This window comes from Heterocephalus glaber, unplaced genomic scaffold (assembly GCF_053883595.1).
Source record: "Heterocephalus glaber isolate CG9 unplaced genomic scaffold, H.glaber_assembly_v1.0 deba00001442, whole genome shotgun sequence".
Lineage (NCBI taxonomy): Eukaryota > Metazoa > Chordata > Mammalia > Rodentia > Bathyergidae > Heterocephalus > Heterocephalus glaber.
Window position 1 is genome coordinate 47,731,008 of NW_028258296.1, and position 21,469 is coordinate 47,752,476.

Consider the following 21,469-nt stretch of genomic DNA (forward strand, 5'->3'; position numbering starts at 1 on the left):
ATTTTTAGATCATGTCAGTAATAGAAGCATGAGAAGAATTTATTAGAGGAAGATATAGGATGAACTCAAGAGCTGAGTGTGGGTGCTCAAAGAAATTAGGTGCAATACAGTCAGGAATTGGAGATCTTTTATGTGTTTGGGGAGGTGGAAATCTGTGGAATTCAACAATATCCAGTCTTAGTCTTAATCTCAGGGGGAGAGGCTAGCCCACCCCTAGTGAGATAATGCTCTGTTCCTGTGGGAAATGTCAAAAGGGCGGTCCATTCAGGGGTGAAAGAGGCCATTTGCAAGTAAAAGGGAATGGACAGATCCATTTGCAGCTGAAAGGGAATTGCCCAGGTTTGCTGTTTGGGGAGAAGGAAAAAAGGCAAATAAACCCCGATTGTATTCTGAAGCTGCAGTACAGTTTTAAAATTTTTGATTTCCTCGTCTCTTTTCTATCTAGCTTTATTTCTTCTATCCTACCTCACCACCATGCCTGGGTCCTGATTAGTCCTCCTGAGATAGGAGATCAGGGCTCCACGAAGCTGGCTGGGGAAGGAGGCGTGACCTGTTCATTTCGAGCTCCCAGCACAGGTGTGAAAGAGTTCTCAAAGCCCTACACGTGGACTTCTTTGGAGCACTCCAGCAGGTTTTCAATAGGAGGTGTAGATGTCAGCCTGAGACTGGTGATCTCAGCACCGCCTCTCAGGATCTCTATGTAAAAGTTCTCGAGGGTTTCCTCGAGATTTGGACTGCATAAAAGGAGGGGCAAGCCATCAAGAGCGTGTTATCATGGCTTTTCCTCATGATAGCTCATTCTACTTTCTCCAAGGTGTTCTTTCATCTTGCTTTGTCCTCTTTTACTTGTCCCAAGCTTGCCCTGTAGAGTCAGTTTCTCCCTCACTCTTCACTTTTACTTTCTCAAATAAACTTGGCCACTGCTTTTGGCTCTTTTTATTCAATTCTTTGTTTGAGGTGAGAAAAACCTGTAACCTAATTCCAGAGGGGGAGCAAACAACGCAGAACCTGGTAACGTTTAGGTGGTGAGACACTTTTAGAAGCAGGCTACCCTTCACACTGAAAGGGCTGGACCTTTGACCGGTAAAACAAAATAGAAGTGATTGTGTGTGACTTTCAAGACAAGGCTACAACAGTCATTCCAACACTGGCCTTGGTCTCTTGGATATCATGCTCTAGGAAAGGCCAGCTAAGGTACCATGTGGACACCCCTGTGGCCCTGTGGAGAGGAGCTGAGTCCCTGGACAAGAGTCAGCAGTCAACTTGCCAGTCATGTTAATGAGCCTTCCTGGAAGTGGATCCTCTACCCACCTGGAGACTTCAGGTGACTCTACCTCCAGGCCACATGTGATTGCAACTCCAAGAGAGCCCCTTAACCAGAACTGCCCAGCTGAGACCTCCCCAAATTCCTGACAACAGAACCATGAGAGGGTAAGTGATTATGGTTTTAAGCCATTAGGTTTTGGGTGATTGTCGTGCAGTGTAGCTAGAGTACATAGTATCACTTCACATTCAAAGTAGTGAGGTAAAGACACAACTGTGAAGAAGTCCTTAGAATGGACCTTTTCACGTGGGACAGAGGGCTGAGGGTCACCTGACGCAAGGGAAGGGCTAATGCTATTCCATGTGGACACCTAACAGTCAGGTCTGAATGATGAAACCATGGATGAGACCATTTAAAAATTATCAGTTATATCCTATGAGGGAGACAAAAGCCAAGGACTCAAAATAAAATTGCCAGAATCTAGAACCTATGTAACTTGCTCAAGTTTGTTGTTATCACCCTGGTGTAGTTTTTCAGGGCAAAAGACACTTCAATTTCTGTTTAAGGTAACGAGCAGGGCGAAGCGGGGAGGCGTGGTCCCTTGCAAAGCTACTTTGGAGGAGCTCCAGGACGAGGAGATCAGGCTGAGGCTTTGGGAATCTGAGGAGGGAATCAAGTCAGGCCTCGGGCCTGAGGCACGACCCTCCCACTTTTCCATCAGAAGGCCACTGCTGGAGGGTGTTGAATGACAGGACACTGGTTCAGGGATGTCCTGGGGCAGAGGCCCAACTACCCACCTCCCTGCCTTCCCGAGTCTCCACTCTCACCTGAGCCCCTCACAGGTGAAAACTCAGTCATCTCAATTAGAATTAGCTGTGCAAGGCATGTGCCCAGGAAGTTATTCATCTTCAAACAACCCCCTCCTGACACATTTGTCTGGTTACTTATTTCTATAATTAATTGATGCTCTTCAATTAAGGTCTGTTGAATTCTTGTGTCAAAATAAATTTTATCTGGAATGCCCACGTACCAATGACAGCCATGCTCTTCCAGTTAGGGTGGACAGGGCAGGGGGTGCTGAGCCCTAAACCCCTCAATATTCCAAGGTCCTTCCCAGGAACTCTAGCATGCCGAAGATCAGAGCTTACAAACCACAGAGAGGATATTATGGAGGCTACCACACAGTTTTGTAATGGTGTGCCGTTCCTGATAATTTGTGCCACTGTTTTTTTTCCCCACTACTGTGGATAAATAGATAAACCTTCCTCAGGTACCACCTCATCACACATCCCAGACTGTAGGTCCTTTCCAGTCAGACTCCCTTCTGTAGTACCAAGCCCCACACCTCAGGTCCTGCATTTCCACTTCCCCCACCTGGGATGCCAGCCTCCCCCATCTTCCAGGCCCTGCCTGTACCCCACTTCTGAGGAGACAACCCTTTCCCCAGTCCAAGAGACTTTCTCTCATTGGCATTGGTTGGCGTATGCTGTCCACACCAGTTCTTTGTCCTTTCAAATTACCCGTGAGTCAAAAGTTCCAGAAATAGGTTGCTGGGCAGGGACCTCAGGGATAGTTTGGTTTAAGCTCTTACAGCATGGATGAGGGGAGTTGAAGTGACTCGGGCAAGGTCACAATTACTTACCTTTGAGAATCCAAGCCAGGTAAACCACTCTGTGACCTGCTTAAAGGCAGAGACTGTGTTTTAAATTTATTTCAATTCCTTATATCTAGAAGGTGTTCAGTTCATATTTCTGGAGTCATTGCTGGGTTAGTGGTTGAGGACCAGCAAGGAAAGCATTCCCTTCATTTTGAAGCCAATCAAGTCCAGCATGAAAATGAAGCTGAGAGGTGGCAACTGAGAAATGTTTGTTACTCAAACTGCCACTGCCAGATCTGGCCTCTAGAGGGCACACGTGAAAGTAGGGCAAAGAAGTGTCCTTCTGTCAGTGGGCAGATCTGAGGAGACCAAAGCTGAGATAAGGAACCTACCCCCCCCCCCCCAGCTTAGAATAAGTTTGCAAGTTTGCTGACTCCTGTTGAAAAACCTGAAAGAATTTTCAGGATGGATCAGTAGAGAGCATAAGGGGATTATTAGGCAGAAACTTAGAAATACACACTCAAAGAAATAGAGTGCAGGCCCTCCTGAGAGAGGTACATTATTTCCTGGAACTGGGAACATTTCAGCTTCTCTTAAGGGGGTAGAACCTTCAGGAGGAGGTGGGCCACCCCTCAGAAGGTATTGGCCCTTTTTATAGGTATGAGCCCAGGTTTTTGAGTATAATTTAAGCCTTCTTTGAATTCTCTCAACCTGTTCCTTTATATTAGGATCTTTATTTTCTTAAGCCAACTTCTGGACTTACAGTATTTTTGAGGAATTTTGGGTGTGATGGATCTAGAAGGAAAGGAGTCTACATGAAGCAAGGGAATGTTGATATGAATCACCGTGGGTAGCTTCTACTGGCTCCTGCAAGTTGCAGTCTTTTTAAGCACAAGCTTTAGTTAGGAAGCTTGCCTCTTTTCTACTTATTTTTTTCTATCCTACCTAACCTCTACCCGAAGTCATCTTCGGAGTACCAGCATGTAAAGTTAACCAGGCCAGTCTTGCCTTGATGTTTGTAACTGTGTGTCTCGGGAAAGTCATTTAGTCTCTGAAATTAACCTTTTGATTTATAAAATAGAATACCATGAGGGTTGAGAAATCTTTAATAAAGCACTTGGTATACTCAGGCACCCAGTAAATTGTTAATTAAAAAAATTACATCACTCTTAATTTTTCCATTTTATTGTGAAAATTTTCAAACATAGTAAAATAGCATTTTTACAACAAATACTATATACACACTACCTAGATTTTACTATTAACATTTTACTAAAATTGCTTTTCCCTCTTTTATCTATCTTTCCATTCATCTACTCATGAAACTATTTTATTTAAGCAACACATTTCAGAGTAAATTGCAGATGTCAGTACACTTTCCCATAAATACTTTAGCATGTGTATCATTAACTAGAGTTCAATATTTGTTTAGTTTTTATTGGATATAAATTTAGATACAATGAAATGCATCAGTCTTAAGTATATATTTGCTGAGTTTTGACAAATGCAAACACCTGTGTAATGCATGAAATATATAGAACACTTCTATCACCACAGTTTGCTCCTGCCCCTTTCCAGCCCCTCCTGCCCTCTACCCCAGGGTTGCTCCCAAAGCATTGTCAGATTTTTTGCTTTATAGATTGCCTATTATAGAACATCACATAAATGGAATCATATTTGAGAAAGTTCCTAAACATCTATGGATTTACCCAGTTCCCCCCTTTCTCACTCGTAGTTCACAAAAATAACTGCAGAATGCACTGAGAACACAACCTCAACATAGGAAGGAGCTGTCTGGAAGCTCAGGCTCCGTTTTAGCCCCCCATAGGTTGTCCTTCAATAATTAGTTTAATAAGTCACATTCCCTGGGGTCTGAATCCCAGAGTGGATTGCTTTCCAGGGTCCCAGTGGAGGTGTGGAATGCACAGCGAGACGCTATCCATTCTTGAACCTTGGGGCACCGATTTACAGTGGATCCTGGGCCTCTTATCCCTTGCTGCTTATCTGTGAGTAATAAGGCTGGTTTATGTGTGTCTCCTGTCTCACTGGACTCAGATACGTTGGCAGTCAGCACTCAATGAGACTGCTTCACTCATATCGAACGTTATTTTCTGTAATGTTCCTTTCACTGTGTGATGTTGAAGCTCTCCCAAATTTTGTGATCAGTGGTCCATCTTTTTATTGCTGAATAGTGTTCTACTGCACGAATATATCACTGCTAGTTTATCCATCATCCTACAGTTAGTTTTTACACTTGATCTTAGCCAAAAGGCCGAGAAGCGATTAGTTAGTTTTTAATAAAACCTGGTTACATCCTTTCTTTCCTGATGGTAGATGATCAGAAACAACATACACTGCCTCAAAACTCAACTGGAAGGAAATTGGCTTTGCTGAGGTAGAAAAAGTCCAAAAGCTCTGAGGCAGAGGGAGAAGATCCTCCTCTCGGTGGATGATAAGCCAGTTATTTCCTGGTTTAAATCAGCGCCTAGACACAGCATCGTCATGGGTAGAAGATTAGACTTTAATTTCCTCCTGGGAGATCCTTCACCCTGTCTTATTCTTATTCATTGCACTTCCCCCAGCTCCTCCACCATGAAATGACTTGGAGCCAATTAAGAGCCTTCTGCTTCCTCATCAGTGATATTTATGACTGTGGAAATATTTATGATGCATGGAGAGGCCTTGGGTCAGGGAGGAGACTGGGCTTTGGCTGTCCTTGTAAATGGGATTTGTCTCCTTGTTTTTGCCAGGGTTGTAAAAAGGAGAAGAGTACAGATCATATAGTTTAGGGTTGCTCTTTTTTTTCTTTTCTTTTCTTTTTAGCTAGCCTTTGCATTCAGGCTGTGGATTAATCAGAAACTCTTTTTTATTACTGACCTCCAGCTTGGAGTGAAGGTGGCATTTTGCTTTTCTGGACACTTTGATAGTGTTGCCTCCTTTTAAAAGATCTGCCCTCAACTGCCCTGTCTAGGTTAGAGCTGTAAGTACTAGAAGGAGGCATTTATAACCCAGTGACAGAAATCTCTGCATTCTCTAAGAGGCTCAAGAGGTGCTGGAAGCCACCTAAATAAATGCCTCTGCATAATGAAGGAGGGCCCGGAGTTATTTTGTTTTTGGAAAAATTGCCAAGGAACCCATCACCTAAAACATCCATTTTTCCTCTACCCTCCCTACCTGCTGTCTTTCCTACCTCCAGGAATCTCCTTTCTTCTCCCTAGCCTCAGCCTCCACCTGGATTTGGGATTCCATCCTCTTCTACACAGGCCCACCCGCTCAGCCCACCCTCAAATCTTCCCTCAAAGAGGCTTCCTCAGGGCTGGGTGTGGCTCAGCGGTTGAGTGCTGGCCTGGTCTACACAGGCCCTGGTTCCACCTCTGGGATCACAGAGAGGAAGGAAGAAAAAAAGCTTCTTCCACCGGGTGGGCAGCACTGCTTCTCTCTCTCCTGTGATACTGAGATATGTTATATAAATATACATCACTAGCCGGAGTTCTCTAAGTAGCTACCCTCAGGAACACCTGAACGCCACGCTACCCTTCCCTGCAACTTCCTCTCTTCCCTTCTCTCCCGGAATCCTTGAAAACCAGCATCTCTGCCTTCCTCTCCTCACATACCCCTACGCAGCCTTGCTCCTCCTCAGCGCTGTGCTGGGAAGGTCCTGAGGCCACCATCAGCTCACGTCTCAGCTGGCAGGGGAGCAGCTAGCTGCCCAAAGTCAGGTTCTTCTGTCCTCAGGACCGACCCTCTCCTGGTCAGCCTCTGGGACTCAGTGTCCTTCCTGTCACTTCCCACACCGTCCCATTTTGCCTTTTCCTTTACTGGGCTTTATTTTTCTTCACGCATCCTAAGGGGGGGTCATTTGTTAAAAGCAGGCCCCTGGGTGTTGCTTGCCTCTCCGCCTCAGCTTTGCTGTCCGAGGGCAGCACCAGCGCCACTGCTCCAATGCTCAGTTGCTCTACAGGCACCTCTTCCTGAGTCACACCTGAAACCAACCTTCTCCCCCAAGGAAGCATATAAAACATGGTTTCTGTCCTCCGGGAGCTTATAATGCAGACGGGGAGAGAGACACACAGATTTTGAAATGTTCTAGGGCAAACCTCGAGAGCTAATTGATACTAAAGATGATGATATAGCAAGAGTCACACCTTGTGACAGCGTTCCGTGAGTGCTACTAATAACAGCGCTGCTTGCTCTGAGTGGAGAGCCTTGGGCGCATTGCCTGGGAAGAGCTTTTATAGGCTGGTCAGCAGGTCCAGTGCAGAGGCTCAGATGTTTATCCCAGACCTGCAGGGCAAGGCAGGACCTTTCAGACCACATTCTTTCAACCTATACTCGATGATGCTGCTGTAACTCCTTCCTTTTTCTTTTTTCCTGGCAGTACTGGGGATGGGATCCAGGCCTTGGCATTGAGATATATCCCCAGCCCTTTTTTATTTTTATTGTTTTTTTCTCTTTTTTATTTTTAGTAAAATAAATTTTTTGAGTAAAGGCCTAAGTCAGTAAATTGCCCAGGCTGGGTTTGAACTTTTGACCCTTTTGCCTGAGCCTCTCAGATTGTGTTGCTCCTGATCCTGAGGTAGAATTGCTCCCCTAGGGGGATTTTGGGGCTCTCCTTTTTGTTTATTGTCTGCTGGGGGCTGCTACCAGAACTTAGTGCCTGGAAGTCAGAAATGGAAACGTCCTGCACCTGCAAGGAGAGGGTTAGTAGCCAGTCACACCTACGTTTGAAAAGAGTCACAGGAGGGCGGGGGAGAAGGGGAAGTAAAAATGACAAAAATTCAATATGTATATGTGCCAGTCCCCCAAGAGGAATGTCATTGCTATGTATGTAAACATAAACTAATAGAAATCATAATAAAAAAGAAAGTGGCAAGACTAGCTGGACGTGGGATATCTCCATGCCCCAAGACCTCCACCTTGGCTTGTTAAAAATACCTAGTAAAATCTACATATAGTGCATGGAACTACCCTCATAGAGGAGTAGCCCGTGTCCAGTAGCCAAAACTAAACGCCTGCCTGGGGCAACCAAACTGACGTACAGAAGGGCGAGTTCAGCCATGATAAGCTTTTTCAAAGTTCTGAGGAAGAAAATCTAGGGAGTTGCTTTTAAATTTTTTAGCATAAATTACGGTTAAATATTACATCAAAACATAAAAATTTACTTTGAATTTCATGTGAAGTTAGTCCTGTAACCTTCCAGTGCTGAAAGCCAGCAGGGACACGCACGGGGCTGTGGAGCGTCCCCAGAGCACCCCACACTGGCACCCCGCAGCGTGTCTCCAGACACCTAATGGCAGGTTTATCAAGCCCTGCGGGGAAGGCTGGCATCTTGGTCAAGGGTCACTTGATGGTGGACTCGCCAGGTGTAGGTGTCAGCAGGGCTGAAGGAAAGGAACCTTGGCTACCCGTGACACCCTGGCCCATCCCTGCCTGGGTGCTCAGTCCTGGCCCAGGGGCTGAACCTGGTGGGGCATGCCCAGGGTCAGAGCCGGAGAATCTGAGCCAAAGTCAAGTTGAGGGGCCAGGCCAGAGGGTGGAGGTACAGGGAGCCCTTGGCTTCGAGGATGTTCCTGGCCTTATGTGCGGTGGGCCTCCGGGGGCCTGGCCTGATTTAGATAAAGGACACTTTCGGGTTTCATGAACAGCCCAGCCTGGTGTCAGAAGCAGGTGTGTGGGACTCAGGTAGGATCCCTACAGAGCCAGTTGTCGCTCTCATTAGAGTAAATCAAGGAGACAAACTTACAAAGGTGTGAATGAGGCATGGAGGAGTCAGAGGGGATGTTGGGGTGATTCGGTTGCTGGCCAGGGGAGCTGTAGCCACCCCAGGCCCCAGGTGAAGCGGGGGAGGAAAGTGAAGTAGAGAGGGCTAGAGATGAGAAGCTTGCCATTAGAGAGTCCTAAGCACACAGCCAGCCTCAGTGGGGACTAAGCGCTGTGACCCCTCTCCCCTGCCCTCCAGTCTTCTGTGGATCCCCCACTCCATGAGAAGCCACAGGATGGGGCCTGAGGGGAGAGTGGGCAGAAGACATGCAACACAGGGTGGGTGACCATAAACACTCCTGTCACTGGAAAGAAACGCTCCACTGTAAATCAACAAATCTTTCATGAGCATGGCCATGAAAGGAAGGGAGAGGAGTGTGTCCCCGCTGGGCCCAGCCCTTGGCGCCATTCTGTTATCTTCCCTCCCTAACCAATTGGGAGCCCAGTGCTCCTCTCTGCACTGTCCATGTCTCAGGTCACCACCCTCTCACAGGTATTTCCTGCACACTCTAACTGCCGTCCCAACCTTGTTAGCTCATCCAATGTGCTGATCCTAGCACGCCACTTCCTTCCCTTAAAACAGCCTCACCGTGGCATCCAGCATAAGGTCCAATAGCTCTTCATGGCATATGAGGCCTTTCAAGGTCTTGCTGCCTCCAAAATCATTTCTTGGCAGTTCATCCTTCCCATTCTGTCTCTCCTCAACAGTCCTTCTCCCCAAATCCAGCCCTCTATGGTCCCGCCACATAGAACTACCCTCTGATCTCTCTGTCTCTGTCTCTGACCCCAGAGCCTTTGCACATACTGTTTCTCCCCACCAAGGTCAGGAAATCCATTCTAACCTGATTAACTCTTACTCCTCATTCCTCTGTGGCTAGTTGCCCTTGGCAAGGGATCAGTGCCTCCCCTACATGCTCCCATAGCACCCTGCTCTGCCCAGATTATAGTATTTATTTATTTATTTGTTTGTTTGTTTATTTATTAATTAATTTATTTATTTTTGGTACCGGGGATCAACTCTGGTCCTTGCACTTGCACAGCAGGCGGGCGAAACCACTGAGCTAAATCCCCTGCCCAAGTATTTATTTTTTCATTAATCCAGTAGATATTCACTGAGTACCTTGTACCTAGCCCTTTCCACCTCAGGGCCTTTGCTTGTGTTGTTCTTTCTGGTTGGCATGTTCCCTTCGCTCTTACCTGGCTGGTCTTTGCTTATTCCTCGAGCCTCTGCGGAAATTCTTCGAAGAGGCGGGTTCCCCTTTTTTCTCTTTCCTAGAGTCTTGTGTGATTTGGGTTGTGGATACCTGTCTCCCCTCTCCTCGTGGGAAGGGAGCAGGTCTGTTTTAGCTCCATTATGCTTGCTTTCCCAGGGCAGAGCCTGGCGTGTTGTTGGGCACTGGTCACATGCGTGGGAGGGGAGGGCGGTGACAGGTCCTCCAGGAGAGTGACAAGGGACCGAGACCATCTGTCCTGTGGGTTTGTGGGGCCTGAAGTTTAAAACAACTCAGAGGGCTTTTAGAAAAACACACAAAATTAGGTGTGAAAGTAAGCCTTTATTTAGTGTGGAAAGTACCACAAATATCACACACAAGAAAAGAAAAATAATACAATTTTTTGTCAGTTAACTTCCTGACACACTGCTACATTACTTCCTACCTCTACGTTTTTTGTCTATGCTTTCATCACGTCCTCATATGGAACGATTTTGTAATATTTTCTGTATAGAGAAAGATAATTAAATCTTTCCTCCAGCATAATAAAAATTATATTATTGATGGCTGGGTTGCATATAACATGTGACTTCATAGCCAGACATACTTGCTGTTCGAGGGACTGCTATAGTTTAAGCCCCACAAAAACACAGAAATTCTGAGAAGTCCTATTTGGCATAATTCCTCTGAAAAAAGAAAGCCCAGTGTCTGCAAGACCTCAAAGCCAATTGTATCCTCAGCTCAGTTTCTCTCAAGCCAGTACCCAAAAGGCCCAGGGCCACTTCAGTACCAGCTCCCATGAGGGGCAGTGTGGCAGAGGGGAAGTCTGAATCGAAAGAGATGGCAGTCTTGACTGAATAGCTGACCTTTGCAAATTTACAAAAACCCATGGCTCCATGCATACATTACTGGGCCCAGAGGTAGGCCCTAGCGCTCACACTTCACTCACCTTGTGATAAATCTGCCTCTGCTGATATTTTCCTCATTAACATGTGATCCAGGGCACCATGCCTGGCACATAGTAGCTGCTTAATAAACACGCTGAGTAAGGGCTGCTAGGCCTCATCACCAGAGGTGTTTTTCCTCTAGTGACTCATTGCCTTGTGTCAAAGCTGGCACTCATGGAATAGAAAGTGCGCTTACTGGAGGCAATGAGAGGAGGGAAGGAGCCTGCTTAGTGGGCTAAGCTTTCCCATCCCCTCATGGCTGGGCCAATAAACGACGCAGACACGTCAGCTGCCCTCATTAGCAGCGAAGCTGCCCTGGCTGCCCTCTCAAGGTAATTCTGATTGGCTCCAATCAGGAAGAGCCAGGTCTGGGCTTTATGAACAGTGACAGCAACTCTACCATTAGAAGAGCAGGTAGAAAGGTCACATTGGAAACACCATTTCCAAGCACAGAGTCATTACAGACAGAACTCATCTGGCTTCCACAGCCATGCTGAGGAGCCTTTATTTATCCAGGCCCACTGTGGGGGCCTTCCGGTTTTCCACTTCCATTTTCTTTCTTCTTGTGAGGGGTTGGCTGTGGGGATCCCACATACATGTTTCTTCATAGCCTTGGGTCCAGAAAGCAGAAAAAGTTTGGAATCTCAGGGAGTGTCTACAAGATCTCCAGTGATGCTGACTAGAATAAAAAACGCTGGGGTCAAAGGGTGCTGCGTTTCTAGATGAGAGGGAGGCTCTGGAGGACTACAGTCTCACTTCACACCTCCTCACCACCACATGGCATGTCCCGCTCCGCTGCTGCATGCTTGGTGCCAGATCCCTGACTGCAGGCGGTGAATCTGTCTCCTCTTGTGGCCCACAGCACTGGGCACGTGCACTGCCTTTATCTTTAATAGCCATCCTTCTTCCAAGATGGACTGCCTACTCCCTCAGTGCACACACTGAGCCTTATTCCTATTTCTGTTCCAGGTTTGTTCCCGAGCACAGAGCCTAATGCTGGATCAGTATTAATGGATTGACCAAAGGAAGGAGTGTGAGTCCTTGGTAATTAGATGAACCAATGCAGTAGAGTTTTAGAGTAGCCGAAGCATGTTAAAGTTTTAGATGAAGTTTGGCCCTGGAATCAAAGTGTTCAAATGCACTTCCACCACCGTGTTAATGAAGACTAATTTGGGGTGGAAATGAGAGAAACCGCAAAACAATAGTGACTTAAATGATTTTTTTTTCCCTTTGGTACCCGGGATTGAACTCAGGACCTTGTGCTTGCAAGGCAGGAGGCGGAACCACTGAGCTAAATCCCTGGCCCTAATAGTGACTTAAATGAGATAGATGTTTATTTCTCTTCCATGTAAAAGGCTAGAAGTGGTCACCTCAGGAGTGTGAATGGTCAGAATAGCTGAGCTTTGCAAATTTACAAAACCCCATGAACAGGTTGCCCGGCCCAGAGGTAGGCCCTTACGCTCACGTTTCCCTCACTCATGAGAAATCTGTCATAACAGAGTCAGAGTGGTCCTGGCTCTGTGGAGTCCTGGGAGACCTAGGCCCCTGCTACCTGGTGGCCCTGGTGCTCATGGCCCTGGTTCTGTCATGGCTCTGGCTGGCTCCCCTCCTGCTCTGCTGTCAGGTCCTCATTCCACCAGCAGGAAGGAGCAAAGGAGAGAAGGCTGAGGATTCCAGGAAACTGTGCATGCCATTTTTGCTTATATGTATTGCCCAGAGTTCAGTCACATGAGCACACACCTTGCTTCAACGGAGCCTCAGGAATGCAGCCCAAATTCCAGAAGGCCACATGCTCAGCTAAAAATGAGGCCTATTATACTTCAAGAAGGAAAAGTTGGGCTTGAGAGGAAAATAGTTTCTGCCATATTTATCAGGTATATGACTTTGGGGACCCGAAGTAACCTTTCTAATTCTCAGTTTCTTCATTCAAGAGCCAGAGGAATGCAAGCAAACCCTTTACTAAAATGCCTGGTATTTGCTCCGGGTTCAGCTGTTATCTTTTTGCTTTGTGGCAAGGCCAGCAGGAAGAGGTGTCCCTTGCCAGGAGGCTGTGCTCCCAAGTCAGGCTGCCAGAACCTGAGTCACTGCTGGTAGTACCCTTACCAGCCCTGTGACTTGGGGTTAATTTCTTGACCTTTCTGTGCCTTAGTATTTTCATCTATAGAATAGGGGTAATAATAATAATAATAATAATAATCCTGGGCCGGGGATTTAGCTCAGTGGTTTCAATGCCTGCTACGCAAGCGCAAGAACCCGAGAATGATCCCCAGTACCCCCCCCCAAATCCTTTTTTTCATAGGGTTGTTGTGTTGTGAGAATTATTCAAGATACTGTGCAAATCACAGGTACTGTTTAGCATAATACCAAGCAATAAATATGCTGTAAGTGCTAATTGCTTCTGTTATTGCTTCTGAGGACAACTCCTGAGTGACCTTGAGATCAACCAAGAAGAGGACGATGGAGGTTTCCATTGGATTCTGTCTCCCTACCAGACTCCAAAATTCAAATAAATTCAAATCATTCTAAGGGGCAGGACTGATGCGGTAACCAGGAGGCAAAGAATGAACGTGGCTTACAGTGGCTGCATTAATATGCTTGCATTTTGAATTCTCTCCAAATAGAGCTGACCTTAAAAGCAACGGGATGGGGCCAGGGATTTAGCTCAGTGGTTCCACCACCTGCCTTGCAGGTGCAAGGTCCGGAGTTCGATCCCCAGTACCAAAAAAAAAAAAAAAAAAAAAAAAAAAGCAACAGGAACATCCTCTGCTTTCCTGCTTGTTTTCCCTTCCCAAAGCTGTCAGCAATTCTCATCCACAGGGTGCTCTTCCCAAGGGAGCCAGGCAAGAAGCTCCAGGGTCAGGAGTCCCAACTGGCACAGGCAGGATGGGGGAGGGTGGAGCTGAGCTGCCGCAGGGCTGGGACTGCCTGTCTCCTAAGGCAGAAGTTGCAGGGGAGCAGGAAGTGGCAACATCTGGTCAGTCAGACTGCACCTTCATGTAACCAGCAAAAGACTCCATTTTCCTTCTGCCTGGGATCCTGGGATTAGAGGTTAGGTGCACGGAGCAGTGTGAATATTCATCTCAGGAGGGCCAAGGCTCAGAGGAGTGACAAGAGTCGGGGGCACTGAGCATCCCTAGGTAGCTCGTTGTTTGTTTTGCTTCTTGCAGGAGCCAAACTGGAACCCTCTGCCATTTACTCTGGGTGTTAACAGCTACTCCCTGAGAGACAGGAAGGCTGGGTGGGCGTGGAGGAAGGCACTAGCCGTGGCTCCTGGCCTTTCCCCCAGGATGGCTGTTTGTCCATCTCTGCAGCCTCAGGCGGTTGTGGGCCAGCCGACCTGTAAACATAGCAGAAAACTCCAGCTACACTGAGCATCTGCTGCTTCTCTGCAGTCTTCAAGAGGATGGATCACTTGAAGTGAAAAATAGGAAACAAGCTGAATGACTAAGGAAAGGAGAACAATCGTGCAGTGGACAGTTCCATTGCTTGGAGGGTGTTATGCAGCCATTAAGGAATATAATTGAGATTATGTGGTGACTTTGAAAAATGCTCATACCATGGTGTTAAATGATAATATAAAATTTCATCTTTGCCATGAATATAACTGTAAAAATTAAATATGCCCCTTGACAAGGATAGAAAAGAATACCAAAAAAGAGAAAAAAATGAGTGGTAAGAGTGTAGTCCTGCTGTTTGGGCACTAAATTAAAAAATTGTTTAAAAAATCTCGCTCCCTCTCCTGTCATGTGCTTCTATCCCCGCTCCCCACCCCATCCAAAAAAGGGGAAAATGGAATTTACAAATCTGGCTTCTGTGCTTGCTTATTTATATGCAGTATTCTCATGAAAAGACAGGATTTTTTTTAAAAGATATGATTATTTTAAGTGCAAAGCAAACCCCAGATGAACTTGGTTCCGCGGTCAGTCCCCTTGGGAGGTGGTGACAGATGAAAACTGCTCCTTAGGGGCCCAGCCAGTCCTCTGTGCCCTTCAGGGAGGCTGGTGAGCAAGCAGAATTCCTCAAGTGCCTGGCATTTGCATTCTGGGTCACCTATAGCAGGCTCACATCAAGTAGGCCTTGGAGATGGGGCCAGTTACTGCCTGCACCAGGAGAAAAGCTGCCCAGATGTTCGTGATTCGTTGGATTTGATAATGAACAGAAGAAATAAGAAATCATCACTTTACAATGACCCAGTTTCAAGAGCCGGTTGAATACTGTTATGGTTTCAATCTTAACCGTCCCGCACAAGCCCTAAATGAAAGGCTTGTTTGCCAGTCTGAGGGGCCGTTGGGGCAAGGTGGGATCTTTAGGAGAAAGTTAGGTCACTGGGAGGATGTTGGACCTGGCCTCTCGCTCTCTTGCGTTTGCTGGCTGCTCTGGTGAAATGAGCAGCCTTCTCTGCCATGTGGTCTGGCTATGACGTACTGCTTTGCCACAGCCCCAAAACAGAGGAGTCAAGTAACCGTGGACTGAAACTATGAGGCAAAAAAAATAAACCTTTTATTACACTAATGGAAAGCTGATTAACAGATTCCATTCCTGTCACCAACCCACTGTGTAAGCCTGAGCACATCACTCAGCCTCTCTCCAGGTTAAGGTATTGCCACTCAGCCTGGGGATCTTTTGCTCTGTTCAGATGGAAATAATGAGTCGGCAAAGAGCAGCTCTGCTAGCAGTCCTGAGTCACTAGATGACATCAGGTGATGCTGGATGCTAATAGTTGACATAGCCAACTGCTGGTCACTGTTGTTGCTGCTGTCACCATCCGATGCTGAACACTGTAGGCTAACTCTACCCAGTGCTGGTCTCTGCTGCTGGTTTTTGTTGGCTGCTGGTCTCTGGAGCTTTCTGATGTTAATATCTCTTGAGTGTTGTTTTGGCTTTCTTTGGAAATAACTACTCTGTCCACACTACTCGGGATAAAAATCCTAAGTAGATTTACAGGACTTTTGGAGCCCACTCTACCTGAGAAATAAGTTATGAGCAGGTTCATAGAAACACCAAAGCAAGTCTTTATTTTATTGGGGCCTATGCTGCAGCACAGGGGGATCAGTACACAGGATGGAGTCCTCCTAGACTAAAACTCAGAAGTATCTTGTGGGTGTTCCTTGCGTAGCAACTTGCAGCCTGTTTCAGTGAGGGGCAGGGCTAAAAGCTTGCTGTGAATGATGGGTATGCAGATCCCTCCCTTCCTGATGGTAGCCACCACAGAGTGCTCTCTCCCTTCTTCAAAAGGGCAACAGTAATGGAAGTGGCCAGAGTGGGGGAGGGGCACCATGCTGCCTGTCTGGCAGCACGTTGGAGTGCAGAATGGTGGTTTAGTAGCTGAGGAAAGCACTGAGGCAAACTGTCCCAGTCCATTGGGGTGTAGGGGTCGGGGCGGGGCGGGGCATACAGCTTCGGGCTAAGCCACAACCTCCTCCAGCTGGCACAGGGGAGAATGGGAGTCAGGCAGTTCCCATCTGTCTCAAAGGGACCCAACTTTTACCTGCCTCTTAATGACTGGTGGACAGAAATACATGGAAATAATGGTGCTGAGCACTTTGCAGATAGGAAGCAGAGTCCACTGAGAGAACATGGGCTCTGGAGTCAGAGAGCCTGGATTTAAGCCTAGGCTCTGCCACTTAGGAACAGTGTGACCTCTTGCTATGAGCGTCTTAGTCCCAGTTTCCTTGTCAATAAAATGGGGATAATATTGGACTCAAATAGATTCTTGTGAAAATTTAGTGAACTTATGAGAAAAAGCTTTGTAAACTGTAAAACATGTATTAGTTTTCTAGGGCTGCTGTAACAAGAGTCCATATTCGAGTGGCTTAAATGACTGACATTTATTTTCTCCCAATTCTGGAGGCCAGAAGTTTGAGATTAAGGTGTCAGCAGGGTTGGTTTCTCCAGAAGCCTTGCTTCTTGGCTTGTAGATGGCCATCTTCCCTCTGTGAGCATCTGTTTCCTAATCTTCTGTGAAGACACAAACCATATTGGATTAGAGCCACACTAATGGCCTCATTTTAATTTAATTACCCACTTAAAGACCCTCTCTCCAAATACACTGAAGCTCTGAGATCCTGCGATTTATGGCTTCAGCATAGAAATTCTGGGGGATGCAATGCAGCTAGCTGATAATAGAGAAATATAAATATTTTTCTGGATTTACCCAGGATTGCCTGTGATGAGCATTTAGAACCCAGCAGGAGACAGCTGACCGAGAGAGGCAGGAGATGCTACCTGCCAAAACTGAGCTGCTCCCTGCTGCCTCGGGGCTGGGATCTTACCGGGCTGTGCTGCCTCTGGCCTCCTTTAGCAAATAAATGAGGTGTCTTCCTCTCAGCTTAGAATGCTTTATTGTAGGAAAGAAGCTGTGAAGTACTCCACAGTGACAAACTCAGGGAAAGCAGGTGTGCACGGGCTGTGGGCCTTTGCCTCTGTTTGTGTGTGAGTGTCCCTTGGAACGCCCCTCCAGGGCCTTTGAGGAGCTAAAGGATAATTAACCATAGGGAGGCCAGGTCACTTTTCCTCCTAATTCTTCCCCAAGTATTTATGTTTTGGGAAAGGTCCTCAACATTTATCAGGGACCTCCTTGGTGCCTCGGGCTGTTCCAGGTACGGAAGGAAGGTACTGCTTCACTGGGTCTGTGTAGTAAACACAGGCAGTGCATGCATGAGGAGAGGACCAGGGGGTTTAGGACCAGGGCTTGGGTGCATGCAGAGGGCCTCAGCCTCAGGACACTGGGTGGTTTGGCCTGCTTTGGCATTTGGCTCTGTTGGACTGAGGAGGAGGTATGTCCAGGTAACTTGCAATCCATCCCTGAAAGGCTCAGAAGCCCTTCTCAGTAGCACAGTCATTCTGGGTCCCAGGACTTTCAAGATGGCAGAAAGGGCTCAGTGGTCTTCATGGAATCCTGGATTCCAGTTTAAGGCCAAAAGATTTACTCTTTTTCCAAATATCTAGACTTTATCCTAGCAGACATCTTCTAGCTGCATCAGTTCACTCCCTCCCCGCAGTGGGCATTTGTTGCTTTTGCTTACCCAGCTTAACTCTCACTTCTCCTGGTAATAAAGCCCCACTTCCCCGAGGGACACATTCCACGAGATTCAGGTGGGGCTTCCAACACAGGGAAGGTGCCTGTCCTCAGTTTGGCCAGTCAGAGTGGCCCTTTAGCTTTTATCACAGTGATTGGCAGGGCTGGGCACATGACTTAAGAACAGCCAATCAGAGTCTGCTTCAGGCTGACAAGGCAGCTCAAAGACAGCTCTGCTTTTCTCTTGGATAACAAGCCCCAAGAGTGAGTGGGGCTGTTTACAGCCATCTTCTCTAGTGGTTTAGAGGCACAGAGGAGGCAATCATCATCTGGAGAAAACTAAACCAGTGTGCAAAGAGAAACAGCTGAGAGACAGAAAGTTAAAGGCAACTTTAAAGACAGTGCTCAAGGCTTTGAAACCATCTCTTCTTGGGAGCTAATAAATTTCCTGTCTCATGTATGCTTCTTCTGTGGGTTTCTGTCACCTTGACTGGAATACTTCTGATAACAGATTGCAGCAGCATTTGTACTAAGGCTTCTCAGAGACAGTCAGCCTTTCTCATACTCACTCATTGTTTTCACCCTTGACTTGAACCCTGACTCTGGTAAAACTATGGGCAGAGTACGAGGAGTAAATTCCTTTGGTGATCAGGGCACAAGGTTTTGCAACTTTTTGCAGAAATTACCACTCAGACTACTTCCTGGGGAAGCAAGCTACAGGCTAGAGTCTTTTAGCTCATGAACATTTCTATCTTTGGCCTTTAAACTCTGGTTTCTATTCCTTACTTTCTGAGAATATTTTCAAATCATCTCTTGGAGTCTCAAGAGTATCCCAGGCATTGTGTTAAACACATGAAGCCAATTTTCCCCAAAGGCTTTTTCATGAATCACATGAATGCCTATGACAATGTCTTTGGGCTGCAGAGCTTGCACTCTGCACTGCGCTCATGCAGATTGTAGGGTTTATTTTATAAGTGTCTTGTCAAAGGCTTGTTCTCCAGTGTGGTACTATTGGGAGGTGGCAGAACTTTAAGGACTGACACCTACTGGGAGGTGTGGTGTGCTTCTGAGGGACCAGACTCTTCTATTTCCTTTCCTTTTCACTCCCAACCATGAGGTGAGCACATTGCTCTGCAAGATACTCTTACCACGATGTGCTACAATTGCAGGCCTAAAAGCAACTGGACTAACTAATCATGGATGGAAACCTCCAAAATTGTGAGCCAAAATAAGCCTTTCATTTTTTTTCTTTTTCTTTTATTCATTAAATTTATTGGTACATTTTAGGTATACATTGTGATGATGTTCATCATAGGGAATTTGTACCTGTACATGATATATCTTGGTTCTTGTTTTTCCCCATTTCCCTTCCCTCCCTTCCACCCCTGCACCTCTTCCTATTTATAAAAGTTTTGTTTCCTTTTTTCCCATCTTTTCTCATATTTTTTTTCTTTCCTTTCTTTCTTTTCCCCCACCCCTCCTTCTTTACCTTCCCCTTTGGATATTTTCTTCCTATTTTATAGTATTTATTATACATTTTGGTTCTCATTTACACTTTCAGTTTCTCACACCAGAGAAACAATTCAGTATTTGCACATGTGTGTTCTATTTATTTCATTTGAGTATGGCCTCAATGTGCATTCATTTAGCTATAAATGTCTCTAGTGTCTCATTCTTTATGGCTGAGTAGTACTCCATTTTATTAAAAAAAAGCCCACATCTTCTTTATCCAGTCACCAGTTGATGGCCATTTGGGCTCTTTCCAAGATTTAGCTATTACAAACTGTGCCACTGTAAACATAGGTTTGCATATACCACTGTGGTGTGATGCTTCTAATTCTTTTGGGAAGATACCCAGAAGGGAAATAGCTGGGCCAAATGGGACTTCTAATCCTACTTTTTTGAGGAATCTCCATACTGATTTCCACAGTGGCTGCACCAGTCTATACTCCCATCAACAGTGGAGAAATTTTCCTTTTTCCCCACAACCCTGCCAGCATTTGTTATTGGTGGATTTCTTGATAGCAGCCATTCTTTCTGGAATCAGGTGGAATCTCAGAGTTGTTTTCATTTGCATCTCTCAAATGACCAGTGATGTTGAACATTTTTTCATATGTTTATTTGCTGTTTCTACTTCTTCATCTGAGAAATGCCCATTTTTGGATTGGGTCTTTACATTTGGGAGGTCTAATTTATATATTCTAGATACTAGACCTTTGTCTGAGGAACAGCTGGTAAAAAATTTTTCCCAGTCTGTTCACTCTGTTGGTGGTTTCTCTTGCAGTGCAGAAGCTTTTTAATAAGCTGAGATCCCAGTTGTTGATTCTTTGTGCTAGTTCACGTGCACATTCATAAAGACTTTTCCTACGCCAATGTCTTCAAGAATTCTAACTAACCTATCTTCTAGCAGGTTTAGTGTTTCTGTTTTAATATTTAGATCTTTGATCCATTTCAATTTTATTTTAGTGCATGGTGAAAGATAGGGGTCTAATTTTAATCTTTGCAAGTGGAAAACCAATTTTTCCAGCACCATTTATTAAGGAGGCTCCTTTGTCAAAGATGAGGTGGCTGAGTGTGTCTGGAGTTGTTTTTGCATCTTCTAATCTGTTCCATTGATCCTTGGGTAGGTTTCCTTGGCAGTGCCATGCTGTTTTTTTTTATCACAGTAGCTTTGTAGCATAGGCCTTTCCTTTTTTTGATAAGGTTGGCTAAGGGTTTATCAATTTTGTTTATTCTTTTGAAGAACCAGCTCTTTGATTCATTGATTTTTTTGTATCATTCTCTTAGTCTCCATTGCATTGATTTCTGCTCTGATCTTTATAATTTCCTCCCTTGTATGAGCTTTGGGCTTGTCATGCTCTTCTTTGTGTAGAAGCTTGAGGTTCAGCGTTGGGTTGTTTATTTGATCTCATTCTGTTTTCCTAATATGGGTATTCACTATGGGTTTTTCCTAATATGGGTATGAATTTCCCTTGTAAGACTGCTTTCATTGTGTCCCATAAATTCCAGTATGTTGTATTGGCATTGTAATTTAAGTGTAGAAACTGTCTAATTTCTTCTTTAATTTCCTCTGTGACCCATTGGTTGTTCAGGAGGGTGTCATTCAATTTCCATGTGTTTATGAAGTTCTTGTGGTTTCTTTTGGTATTGATCTCCAATTTCATTGCACTATGATCTGATTATATACAGGGGATAACTTAAATTCCTTTTCATTTATTTAAACATGTTCTATGAGCTAGTATGTGGTCTATTTTGGAGAACAACCCATGTGCAGCTGAGAAGAATGTGTATTCTGATTTGGTGGGGGTGGAATATTCTACACATCTATTAAGTCCATTTGTTGAAAAGTTTGGTTGAGTTCTAGTATTTTGTTGTTGATTTTTGTCTAGTTATCTGTTTGTGACAGTGGGGTATTGAGGTCATCCCCCACTACTATTAGTGCTTGTTTGATTTTTTATGTCTGTTAATATTTGTTTTATGTAGTTGGGTGCACTAGTATTTGGTGCCTATATGTTTATGATGTTATCTCTTCCTCTTGGATTGTTCCCTTTACAAGAATGTAGTGACCTTCTTTGTCTCTCTCTCTCTCTCTTTTTTTTGTACTGGGGATTGAACTTGGGACCTTGTGCTTGTGAGGCAGCTGGTGGCACCACTGAGCTAAATCCCTGGCCC

General features: G+C 45.6%; 1 long non-coding RNA gene across 1 annotated transcript; it reads left to right on the forward strand.

The window, feature by feature from the left end:
• The first annotated feature begins 1,111 nt into the window (after nucleotides 1-1,111).
• Nucleotides 1,112-13,168, forward strand: LOC110350981 (uncharacterized). Its single transcript, XR_002397955.2, has 3 exons — nucleotides 1,112-1,431; nucleotides 4,762-4,867; nucleotides 11,749-13,168. It is a non-coding gene; the product is annotated as an uncharacterized LOC110350981 (long non-coding RNA).
• Nucleotides 13,169-21,469: the final 8,301 nt, after the last annotated feature.